Genomic DNA, 12927 nt, shown 5'->3' on the forward strand with positions numbered 1-12927 from the left:
ATGATAATGCTATTATTATTTTATATAAGGAAACTGAAGCACAACTAGGTTAAATGTTTGACTGAAAGTCATCTACCAAGCACAAAAAACAGGATTTTCCTCCCTGTGTTCCAATAACACTTAATATTACTCAGGTGGCTAGCCATGATCTATAGTTTGCTTGACTTCCCCAAACAGGATTTGAATGCAGGATTTGGGGTTCCAGGATCTGTGTTCTTTTTTTTTTTTTTGGGTCCAGTCGTGGGGCCTGAACTCTGGGCCTGGGCGCTGTCCCTCAGCTCTTCAGCTCAAGGCTAGCACTCTACCACTAGAGCCACAGCGCCACTTCCGGCTTTTTTCTTTTTGCTAATGTGGTGCTGAAGAATCGAACCCAGGGCCTCATGCATGCAAGGCAAGCGCTCTACCACTGAGCCACCTTCCCAGCCCTCCAGGGTCTGTGTTCTTAACCACAACACTATACTATTACCTAAAGTAGACAGACTAATTTAGTCCCAACCACTTATTGCACTCTGACTGTGGCATGCTGTGACAGGAACTCCAGGGGCTTGTTTTGGTTTGGGTCAGAGATGGAGAGAGAGAGTACCACAGCATAACTTACTGCAATTCTCTAACTCTGTGTTAAGGTAAATTCATGATGCTATAAATTTCTTCATATGATTATAGAAGGTTCTAATAAAATGTACTTAACTCCTAAGTTATGGTAAGGATCAAAAAGAACAATTAATTTATAAACTCGCTAATTACTAGATGGCTGTTGCTTCAGTGTTCATCCTGCTTTAAGAGACTCCCATTTGATCTGTGTGACTTCAGACTCAGTCCTCTCAGCAGACTGTGTGTGCCAATCCCAAACAGATCAGCACATCACTTTCCCCTGTTCACAAAGGAGCGGGGTGGGAGGTAGAAAGGGCAGTGGTGTGTGACCTGAACTAGTCCACTCACAGCAAATCTTGGGACTCTCCAGATGAGAATACTTGCACAAAAATGATCATTTCCTTGCGCATTTAAACCTGAGAACATGGCTCCAGGAACCATTCTGTAACCATCTGGTGGCTATCTTGTAACCAGCACCTTTTTGAACAGTCAACATAGAGAAAGCAAAGATGATGATGATGATGGGGAGGGGGAGTGTGATGATAGTGGTTAGATCCAAAACTGTTTAATTATGTTACCCAATACAGGCTTCATTTGTTTAAGCCAATTAGACTTATTTCAACCTCCTGAAACTATAAAAATCATAACTCACTCAATAAACACAATAAGCATAATAAGTTCCTAGCTGAATATAGTATATATAGAAAGATTCCTTGAAATTTTGAAAAGTAGTACAAATGTTAATTTCATTTTAATGGAAAGAGAAAATTTTTGCCAACTTATAAATATGCCAACAAGGCTCTTATTCATAATCTAAAGTATTTGGCTGAAGATTTTAGTGGTATATGTCTCAATTTCAATACTCAGGGGGCAGAGGCAGGAAGATTTCTAGTTTTAGTGTAGCCTGGGCTACATAGCAAGATGTTATCTCCAAATAAGCAAGGGCTAGGGATGAAACTCAGTAGTATAGCACTTGCTTAGCATGCGTAAGACCCTGGGTTCCATCTCAAGCATCATCAGTTCTGTTTTGTTTTTCCTTTATTTGCTTCCACCGTTCCATATCTGTTTATGTTACTCATTTGCTTATAGTTCTACTTTCTTATTCTGACTTCTGTGTTTTATATTATATTTTATATTGTACTTTAAGCTAAAGTTTTAAGATCTCTTGGTTTAGAACAAATATGCCTAGTGGTCTTTGTTTTTTGTGCAGATCCTGAAGCTTTAAGTCAGGGCCTAAGCACTGTCCCTGAGCTTTTTTGCTCAAGGCTACAGCCCTGACACTTGAGCCATAGCACCACTTCTGGCTTTGTGGGAGGCTAACAGAAGGTAAGAGTATCATGGACTTTTCTGCCCTGACTGGCTTTGAATCTTGATCCTTAGATCTTAGCCTTCGGAGGAGCTAGAATTATAGGTATGAGCCACCAGCACCCAGCTCCTACTGCTTTCAAAAAAATATTTGTTATTATAAAGGTGATAAGCAGATTACAGTTGCTTAAGTCAGGTAAAGAGTACATTTCTTGAGGCTAGGAAGGTGGCTCAGTGGTAGAGCGCTTGCCTTGCATGCACGAGGCCCTGGGTTCAATTCCTCAGCACCACATAAAGAGAAAAAAAAAAGCTGGAAGTGGCCCTGTGGTTCAAGTGGTAGAGTGTTAGCCTTGAGCTGAAGAGCTGAGGAACAGCGCCCAGACCCAGAGTTCAGGCCCACGACTGGACCCCCCAAAAAAGAGTACATTTCTTTTTGGACAATGTTACCCTTTCCCTTGCTCTCTCCCAGTTTTTCCCTCTCCTAGTGCTTTTTAAGTATAAAACAATTCCTTTCTCCTTTCTCAAGAAATGGAAAACAACTTAGCAACAGACTTTTGTGAGTCAACTTTCCCTCACCATAACAAAATACACAGGATAAACAAATGATAAGAGAAAAAGTTTATTTCAGTCCTGAAAGAGGTATTAGCTTAGCTCTGTTGCTTTGGGCCTGTTGCAGACCAGTACCTGGGGTAGAAGTACGTGATAGAAGAGTCCTAGTCTCCTCTCATAGCAGCCAGGAAGAAGAGAGAAAGAGGAAGAAAGAGACCTAATATCCTCTTTTTTTTTTTTTTCTTGTGAGTTGTGAGGCTTGAACTCAGGGCCTCGGCTCTGTCCCTGAGCTTTTTTGCTCAAGGCTAGCACTCTACCACTTTGAGCCAAAGCTCCTGTTCCAGTTTTCTGGTAGTTGATTGGAGACAGTAGTTGACTGGAGTCTCACAGACTTTCCTGTCTTGGCTGGTTTTGAACCACAATCCTTAGATCTCAGCCTGCTGAGTAGCTAGGATTACAGGCTTGAGCCACCAGCACCCAGCCTAATAGCTTCTTTTCTTTTCTCTTCTTTTCTTTCTTTCTTTTTTTTTTTTTTTTTTGCCAGTCCTGGGGCTTGAACTCAGGGCAGGGACACTGTCCCTGAGCTTCTTTTTGCTCCAAGCTAGCACTCTACCACTTGAGCATAGCACCATTTCCAACTTTTTCTGTTTATGTGGTACTAAGGAACAGAACCCAGGGCTTCACCCATGCTAGGCAAGCACTCTACCACTAAGCCACATTCCCAGCCTGATATCCTCTTAAAGAGTACAACTTTCTTCCATTAGCCCCACCTCTTATAGGTCCTACCACCTCCCAATAGTGCTACAAGTTAGGGACCAAGCCCTCCACATGGAGGCTTTGGAAGAAATTTTAAAATCCAAGCCAAAGCACAGATATTTCTTTACAAGAGATGAACTTTTTCTTTCAAACTACTACTAATATTTAAACTTTTACCTTATACTTATCTCAAATTCTTTTTATTTTTCCCTGGCCCTCTTATATTACACTAGTGTTTCCTCACATCTACCACTTACTTGCTACCAAAGAATAATTTAATAGAATAATTTAATGAAAAAAAAAATCACATACCCCCCCGACCCTGCCCAGTATTCCTAATGTTCTTATAGATACCATAAAGGAGACATCAACTTTGCTACTGAAAAAGTATAGAGAAAGGGTGTGTGGGTGGATGAAGATATACTAAGGATAGGTCTTTATATTATGAAAGCTTCTAAATTCATTACTGAAATGTAACTGTACCAAAACCCACATCACCTATACAATTCTTGAAACTGCCCAGTAACCATCTGAATACTTCCAACAACAGAAACAATGCTTCTCAGATTTGCTGGTTTTGGTCACAGTGCTTTTGCCCTAAACCAATACTACTCAAGTAAAGATGCCGTGATGGGAACATTTAGGAAGGTGGGAACACACACAGAGGCTGGGAGAAGTGGCTGGGAGCAATAGCACCTACACATAGCCCATATGGTGGGACAAACTGGGGCAGATTACCTAATGCTTTCATAGATGGATCCTGGCTTTTAGCCATAGCACTCACATTAATTAAGCAGGGATAAGTCAGAAGAAAAGCAGATGGAGACAGAACACAGAACCTCCCTTAGTATCCCTATAAGGGTGGACCAGAAGCTTCTTTAAAAGAACTATAACAAAAAGGCAAGAACTAGGCACTGGTGGCTCAGAGCTGTAATCCTAGCTACTCAGGAAGCTGATATCTAGAAGCCAGCCTAGGTAGAAAAGGAGTCCACAAGAGTCCATCTCCAAAATAACCAACCAAAAGCTAGTCTGGCTGAGTGCTGATGGCTTCCACCTGTAATCCTAGCTACCAAGGACCCTGAGTTCTGAGGACTGTAGCCTGGGGCAGAAAAGTCCATGAGACTCCAGTTAGCCACCAAAAAGCCAGAAGTGGAATTGTGACTTAGGTAGTAGAGAGCCAGCCTTGAGTGAAAAAGCTAAAAAACAGCACCCAGGCCCTGAGTTCAAGACCCAGTACCAACACACACATACAAGCTAGTCTGAAGGTGCAGCTCAAGTGGTCCAATGCCAGCTGAGCAAACACAAGACCCAGAATTCAAATCTGGTACCAATAAAAAGGGTGGAGGTGATAAAGGGCTGTCTGTCAGAATACAGCATTCATTTTTTCTTCCTTCCTTTTTTTTTTTTTTTTTTTGTTGTTGTTGTAAGGCCGAAACTCAAACTGGGTACCTGACATTTTGCCTAGCACTCTACCAAATGAGCGAAGCCTCCAACCCTAAATGCAGCACTCATAAGGACTCATCTTTTTTTCTTTTGTGCATACTGAGACTTAAACTCAGGGACTCCGCTCTTGCAAGACTTTTTCACTCCAGGCTGGAGTTCTACTACTTGAGCCACACTTCCACCTCTGACTTTTTGCTAGTTAATTGGAGACTCAGCTATTTTTTGTTTCAAAATGTTTCTGACTGAAGAAATTTTTTCAATCTCTAAATAAGTCACCTTATCTTAGTCACTGAAATTCTCCATTCAGCAGATTCCTAATGTGAATATTAACACCCGCCTCCTTCCCACCACCAGCTAACCTACTATACACACATACGGTCCCCAGGATGCTCTCAAGATATAGAATGTGGAATCTACGCCTGTTACTTCTCAGACTCACGAAATCTTGGTTATTTCTGCTGAGTTACCTCCCAGTATATAATGCTTGCCTTGTTCTTCAATGTTCCAACAGATGCTTGCTTGGTTACATGTACTTCACTAGAGGAGTAGAAAATGTGGGCATGGAGGGGGACAGGTAGCAGTGGAAGATATTAAAAGCAGACCTAGTCAAAGTTTTCACTGTGAATTTCAGGAAGAACACAAAATCTCAGTTCTGGCATGCACATGCCTATGTCTTAAGGTAAAATGTTCCTATCAGTAGAGTTTCAGAAACTTCCACCCAATCCATTCTAATTCCTCATTGCTAGTAGATGTAGCACCCCAGAACAAAAGAAGAGATAAACTCCATTTTCTAAATAGTAGCCTAAATGGTATGGCAAGTTACAATCATATATCCCTTCCAACTTTGAAAAATCTAATTCATATATGACTCATCACTACAGACAACTGTCTTCAAAAGAGGAGAGATTAACCTGTATTAGCTGCCTCAGTAGAAGCCTCGCTCTTCAATTTTTTCCTACTGCCATTGCACTCATCCCGAAGCTGAAGTGAGTAAGCATAGTTCATATGTCATAGGGATCTCTACCTACTTCTAACATGGTGGTGTGCTTAATAAGGTGATGGATGTGCCAAGAAGCAAGCTCTGTAAATTCCAGAGGGTATATCTAATACTCTTGGTACTCACTAATCATACTCTCTGGTGTACAGATAGGGCTCTCAAGCAGGGAGGATACACCTATCTCAAAGTAGCGAAGGACTGGATTAAAGGATCAGCATGCATCTTATATTTGGTGGGTAGAGGCACAAACTACAGCTGGTAGGACAAAAATGGCCCACTGCCTGTGTTCATAATCAAAGTTTGTCTGTCCTGGGGCTTGAACTCAGGGCCGGGGCACTGTACCTGAACTTCTTTTGCTCAAGGCTAGCACTCTACCATTTGAGCCACAGTGCCACTTTTGGCTTTTTCTGTTTATGTGGTACTGAGGAATCAAACCCAGGGCTTCATGCATGCTAGGCAAGCACTCTACTACTAAGTCAACTTCTCAGCCTATAACCAAAGTTTTAATGGAGCATAGCAATACTCATTCATTGATTCATTCTGTTCATATCTGCTTTTGTGCTATAATGGCAGAATTGAAAAGTTCCAACGAAGATTATATGATATGCAAAGTCAAAATATTTACTATCTGGCCCTTTACAGAAGTTTGCCAACTCTCATCCTAGAGGAATTTAGGGCCAGTTTTGGCTTTGGTTCATTGTGTACCAGGGCTTGAACTCAGGACCGTATGCTCTAACTCCATTTGCTTGTTCATGGATATTGCTCTACTATAGCATTTTGCTGGTTAATTGGAATGGAGTCTCCTAGATTTCTCTGTCCAAGGCTGGCTTTGAACTGTGATCTTTCAGGTCGCAGCCTCTTGAGTAGCTAGGATTACCATGGGCACCTTGCAGGACCATTTTTAACAATAATTTGTTAGCAAATTTTACCTAAATGTATACAAATGAAAGTTGAAGGTAGTACTAAGAATGGGTTTGTTTCAAGAAGTTGCAGTAAGAATGCCTGCCAAATAAATGGGATTTCAAACCCCAGTACCACCAAAATAGTGTACCACCGTTTTCTAATACAATTTAGGTTGCAAATTTTTTTTAATTTAATTTAATTTAATTTGTGAACATACTGTACAGAGGGGTTACAATTACATGGGCAGGATAATGCGTACATTTCTTACCAAGCATTGCAGCCTCCTCCTTTGTTTACCCTTCACATCCCTTCCCAGCCTCCTCCCTCCCCCCCAATCCCAATCCTTCTCCTTCCTCCCCCTTCCCCCCCCCCCCCCCACACACCGACATTGTAAAGCTAGTTTTGGACATGACAACTTGTACTTCTCATTGTTGCAACAGGTCCACCTGTATCCTTAAACAACTGGTTTTTCCCCATCTCCTCCACAAGTTATACTGACATCAAATATAGAGAAAGCAGGGGTTAGGTTGCAAATTTCACACTAAAACCTGCACTAACGACTAGGGTTTTTTTTTTCCCCCTCCTTTGATACTGGGGAGTGAACCCAGGGGCTTGCCAGGCAAGCACTCTACCACCTGAGCCACGCCCCTAGCCCTCAGATTAGGTTTTAGCTAGAACTCAGCTCAATATTACTCTTCCATATTTTAAGTTTGTAAATAGCAACATTTAAGATCTAAGCTTTGGGGGGCTGGGAAGGTGGCTCAGTGGTAGATCGCTTGCCTTGCATGCCTGAGGCCCTGGGTTCCATTCCTCAGCACCACATAAGCAAAAAGAAAAAAGCCGGAAGTGGTGCTGGGCTCAAGTGGTAGAGCGCTTGCCTTGAGCTGAAGAGCTGAGGGACAGCACTCAGGCCCAGAGTTCAAGCTCCACTACCGACAAACACACAAAAAAATTATGTTAATAAAAATGCATATAGTATGCCGGGTGTGGTGACTCACGCCTGGAATCCTAGCTACTTAAGAGGCTGAGATTTGAGGATCATGGTTCAAGGCCAGCCTGGGCAGGAAAGGCTGTGAGACTCTTATCTCTAATAAATCACTCAGAAAACAGAAAGTGGTGCTGTAGCTCAAATGGTAGAGCGCTGGCTTTGAGCTGAAGAGCTGAGGGGCAGTGCCCAGACCCAGAGTTCAAGTCCCACGAACAAAGGGAAAAAAATGCATATAGTATTGTATCTCACAAATATTTTCTTTTTTTGTTTTGGTCCGGTTGTGGGGCCTGAACTCTGGGCCTGGGCGCTATCCCTCAGCTCTTCAGCTCAAGGCTAGCGCTCTACCACTTGAGCCACAGCGCCACTTCCGGCTTTTTTTGTTTTGTTTTGTTTCGTTTGTTTGTTTTTTGCTTATGTGGTGCTGAGGAATTGAACCCGGGGCCTCATGCATGCAAGGCAAGTGCTCTACCACTGAGCCACTTTCCCAGTCCCTCACAAATATTTTTATATAATTGAGTTCCTTTATAATTCTATGTATTTTTTGCATATAAAAATTATTTCAGGGGGCTGGGAAGGTGGCTCAGTGGTAGAGCGCTTGCCTTGCATGCCTGAGGCCCTGGGTTCGATTCCTCAGCACCACATAAGCAAAAAGAAAAAAGCCGGAAGTGGTGCTGTGGCTCAAGTGGTAAAGCACTAGCCTTGAGCTGAAGAGCTGAGGGACAGTGCCCAGGCCCAGAGTTCAGGCCCCACGACCAGAGCCAAAAATAAAAAATTAAAAAAAAATTATTTCAGTCAAGTGCTGGTGGCTCACAACTATAATCCAAGCTATACAGGAGGCTGAGATCTGAGGATCAAGGTTCAAAGCCAGCCTAGGAAGAAAAATCTTCAAGACTATTATTTCCATTTAACTAGCAAAAAAAAGCTGGAAGTGGAGCTATGACTCAAGTAGTAAAGTGCCAACCTTAAGCAACAAAGCTTGAGATAGGACCCAGGTCCTAAGTTCAAGCCCCAGTACCAGCACCAAAATAAAGAAAAACATACTATTCTAGGGCTGGGAAGGTGGCTCAGTTGTAGAGCACTTGCCTTGCATACATGAGGCCCTGGGTTCGATTCCTCAGCACCACATAAGCAAAAAGCCGGAAGTGGCGCTGTGGCTCAAGTGGTAGAGCACTAGCCTTGAGCTAAAGAGCTGAGGGACAGCGCCCAGGCCCAGAGTTCAGGCCCCATGACCGGACCCAAAAAAAAAAAAAGAAAAACATATTATTCTAAAAAAGACTTCATATGAGCATCATTATTCCACAATACTGTGAAATTTGGGAAATTATGTAATCACTTAATCACAATTAAAAAAAAAAAAGCACCAGAAAACTAGAAGTGGTGAGATGGCTCAAGTGGTAGAGCATGAGCCTTCAGCTGAAATGCTGAGGGACAGCTCCCAGACCTAGAGCTCAAGCCCCACGACAAAAAAAAAAAAAAGAGATCTTTCATGCAATTGTTTCTAACATATTTATAAGATTATGTCTTTGTTGCCTTGTATGTCCCTCCCCCATGGTACAACCGCTGCTTTCACTATATATGATGTTGGTATATGTGGAGGGGAAGAGAGAAAACACATTGTTAAAACAGGGATACAGGAGGACCCATTGCAACAATGAGATGTACATGTCGTTATGTCGAAAAACGAACTTTACAACTTTGGTGGGGGGAAGGGGAGGATACGAAGGGACAGGAAGGGGAAACAAAGCAGGAGGCTACAATGCTTGATAAGAAATATGCTCGTTATCTTACCCCGTAATTGTAACCCCTCTGTACAGTATTTTCACAATATAAATATATTAAAAAATAAAAAATAAAAAAAAATCCATTCCATGATGAATCTAAAATAAAATAAAATAAAATAAAAGAGACTTCATGAAGTTTCATCATACTGCCGAGGAGTCATGACCTCCCCACAAAGAGATTAAGATCCTGACTATACAGCCAAAAAGTAGGCAAACACAATCACATGAGCAGGGTAGCCCGGTTTTCTGTTAAAGGACATGCACTCATGTTCTCAAGTCTGGAGCAAAGACTAGATGCCACTATTTTTAGCAGTCCTCAATTCAAAAGTGGTTGCTAGTACTTATGAATGTGACTAAACAGCTTTGTAGATCTATGATTTCCCCTGGCTCTTTGGCAGTCATCCTAATTCAAACATAGAAAGCCTTAAACTAATAGAACTTTCAACCTGTGATTATAAGAGGGTTACTAGAAGAAAAGGGAGGAGAGGGAAAACATTTTCTTTCTCTCTCTCTCTCTGTGTATATATATCACACACATATATGCATATGTTATATACATATACATACACACATGCCAATTCAATTACTTAGGAAATGTAAAACAAGTAAAAAGAAATAATGCTTCTCATAATCACAGACTGAGTCAATGTTAGCATCAGATAAAGTAACCTGGGACTTTAGAATCAACCCAAGGCTCTATGCAATTAGACCATTCTCCTTAAGGAATCACATACTCAAAGAGGAGGACCCCCAAGAAAACAAAACCCCATGTGTTTATGCAAGGAGAAATCGTAAGTTGAGAGGAAACAAGCTTGCTTCTTTATCAACCAAGATATCATACAGGTTTTTAAAGAGAATGTGAAGAATTAATTCATTAAGCCAACACAAAGGACCCCAGGAGTAATATAGTCCCCAATGCTAAGTGCCTCCTCTTCTATAGTTCATTACCTTGAAGCACATATTCTGTTCCAGAAAAATTCTTAGAATTCTTAGAATGTAGGTCAAATAAATACCCACTGTTCTGGAAAGAAAGTATAACTAAACCTTTTCTACCCAACAGGATATCCACTACCATTCTCAATCTTTCTGAACTATCTTCCCATATTACTAACTGTATAGAGGGTAAGAATTGATAAGCAATTGGATTCATATGCTGTATGTTAAGTTAAAATGAAACATTTCTTCAGTTAGATTTCTTTTCAAGCACTAGTAGCACAATTGGTAGCACCTTCACAACAGGCTATAAGAGAGTAGGAGATACTAACACTCATTTTAGTTAAGTTCATCTGCATTCTTAGCAGCCTTCATGAAAGAGAATGTCCAGTAAATCAGAATTAATCTCCAGTGGACAAATGGAGTTAGATAGCTACATACACTAAAGTCTCTTGAGGGTGATAATCTATTCACTATGGGTGAGGCACTCAGCATATTCCTTTGGTTGACTTTTCTTCCTCATGATAGTTATCATGTGTTTATCACTATTACCACACCAAATTCCATTCTCAATATCCATTCCTAGCAATTCTCCTTCCCCCACTCTGAGTACTGGGACTTGAACACCTTAGCTTTGTCTGCTCAAGACTGGATCTCTACCAATTGAGCCACAATTTCTGCATTTGCAGTTAATTGGAGGTAGGAGTCTGGAGGACTTTCTTGCCCAGGCTGGCTTCAAACCTCAAATCTCAGCCTCCTGAGTAACTGGGATTAAAAGGTGAGCCTCTGACACCTAGCTCTTTTCTACCAAAACCATGTGTACAGAATCACTAAATATAGAGACATAATAGGTAGAGACATAATACCTTAGCACTTCTATTACTTTTGCCAGTAAGGTTTTCTGTCCCTTACCAAGCCTCATTCCTATCCTCAGTTTCTCCTATCATAAACTCCTAACTTCTCACTGTCTCTATAAATGTCACTACTTTTTTTCAATATGACTCTGCCTCTCTCAACAAAGATCCTGAGTTCATTTCTTGTAATAACTAGACACTTCAATTACATTTAAGAAACTCTCTTCAGTTAAGCTAGTCTGATAGTCTAGCCACACATCCATTTCTCCTCAACTGCATTTTTGTACTTCCAAACAGTCCCCTAGTCATAGAATTATTACATTTTAGACCTTAAGAAAAATCGAACCTAACGTTTCTCCAATTTTAAAAACTACATTTTGCTTCATATATTTTAACATGCGCTAAATCCACTTTACAGCACAATCTCAAACACACATAACTAAACCACATTTGATTTAAAAATATTATCCTTAGTATATGAACACTGAAAAATTCTATCCTATTCCTTTTTAAATAAAATGTCAGGTGTCATCTACTAACTTGACTTTACCTAACAGCACGATGGAACCAGTAGTTTGGGAGGCTTAATCTATAGAGCCCAAACTTACCACTCACTGATAAACTCAGCAGTGAGGTAAGTTTCCCACCCACAAGAAACTTGTCCAAAAAAATTACACTTGGTCTGTCTGACCAGTGAGTGTGGTTTCCACCAAAAACCTCTCTACCTAACACAGTGACTTACACCTGTCATCCCAGCAACTTGGGAGGCAGAAATTAAGAAGATCAGGCTCAAGGTTTGTGTAGGGGAGGTTAGAGGGACCCTATATGAACAAAACAAGCTGGTTGTAGTGATACCTGCTGTTATGCCAACAAATAAGTAGGAGGATTGCTGAGGTCAGCCAAGCACACATGTGAACCCCTACCTGGGGGGGGAGAGGGGGGAGAACTAAAGCAAAGTACTGGGGGTGTGGCTCAAGTGATAGGCCCTGAGTTCAAAAGCCAGTACCTCAAACAAACAAGCAGCCGCAGCAGCAACAAAACCCTCTTCTACCAAGTTAACAGCCAATCAATGGCACTCTATACAAAACTCTCAAGACTAGTATCACCCCCCCCCCCCATTACTGGCCTCACATTTGGCTCCACGTCAGCCCCTCAAAGTCACTGCTCCTCGGTCCGCGTGCCCTTGCGGTGGCTGCTTCATGGTCGTTCGCTGCGGTCAGAGTCCCCTGCCAGTCACTGTCCATCTATAGGCCTCCAGAGAGTCATCGCCCCGCGGTCACGGCCCCTCGCACTCACGGCCTCACACTTCCTAGGTCATGGTCCCGCCGCAGCCTCCGGCCCGCACCTCCCAGCTCGGGGGTCACGGACTCCCACGGGCCGCCACCCCCGGGTCACAGTCGCCTGGCTGTCACTGTACCTCGGTCACAGTGGCCCGCCAGCCCCCGCTTCCCCCTCTCGCTGTCACCGACCCATTCTTCAGTCACAGTCTCCCCTCAAGCTGAGCCGCGAGTACGTGCAACCCCGGAACGCTCACCGCTGCTCGCGCGCCCTCGGCTCCGCTCCCGGCCGATTTTCTCGCAGCGCCGCGTCACCCACCCGGGAACTTGAAGCGGTTGCGGGGTGACGCCCCGGGAAGGCAGCTGACGGAACAGCGGGCCGGAAGTCCCGCCTGCTTCCCGCCCCCTTGTCAATCCGACCGCTTATCCCTGAAAAACACGACCCTTGACGCGATAGTTCCGCTTCCACCGCAGCTCCCCGGGGGAAGTGACCCGGCGGAAACACGCGAGGCTGGAATCAGGGCACGCCGAGAAGACGCCTCCTCTTCGT

General features: G+C 42.8%; 1 protein-coding gene across 5 annotated transcripts in view; it reads right to left on the reverse strand.

The window, feature by feature from the left end:
• Positions 1-12754, reverse strand: part of Pcyt1a (phosphate cytidylyltransferase 1A, choline) — a 53363-nt gene extending 40609 nt beyond the window's left edge. For 2 of the 5 annotated variants that reach the window (XM_042667719.1, XM_042667722.1), the window contains exon 1: positions 12635-12754. The gene's annotated coding sequence lies outside the window, so the exon portion shown is untranslated. Of the gene's footprint in view, positions 1-10261; positions 10302-12231; positions 12435-12517; positions 12597-12634 lie in introns of those variants that run through there. The other 3 variants (XM_042667723.1, XM_042667729.1, XM_042667724.1) reach the window with 3 other exon arrangements.
• Between the last annotated feature and the right edge of the window lie 173 nt (positions 12755-12927).

The sequence above is a fragment of the Dipodomys spectabilis genome, unplaced genomic scaffold (assembly GCF_019054845.1).
Source record: "Dipodomys spectabilis isolate Male_0828 unplaced genomic scaffold, ASM1905484v1 ptg000017l, whole genome shotgun sequence".
Lineage (NCBI taxonomy): Eukaryota > Metazoa > Chordata > Mammalia > Rodentia > Heteromyidae > Dipodomys > Dipodomys spectabilis.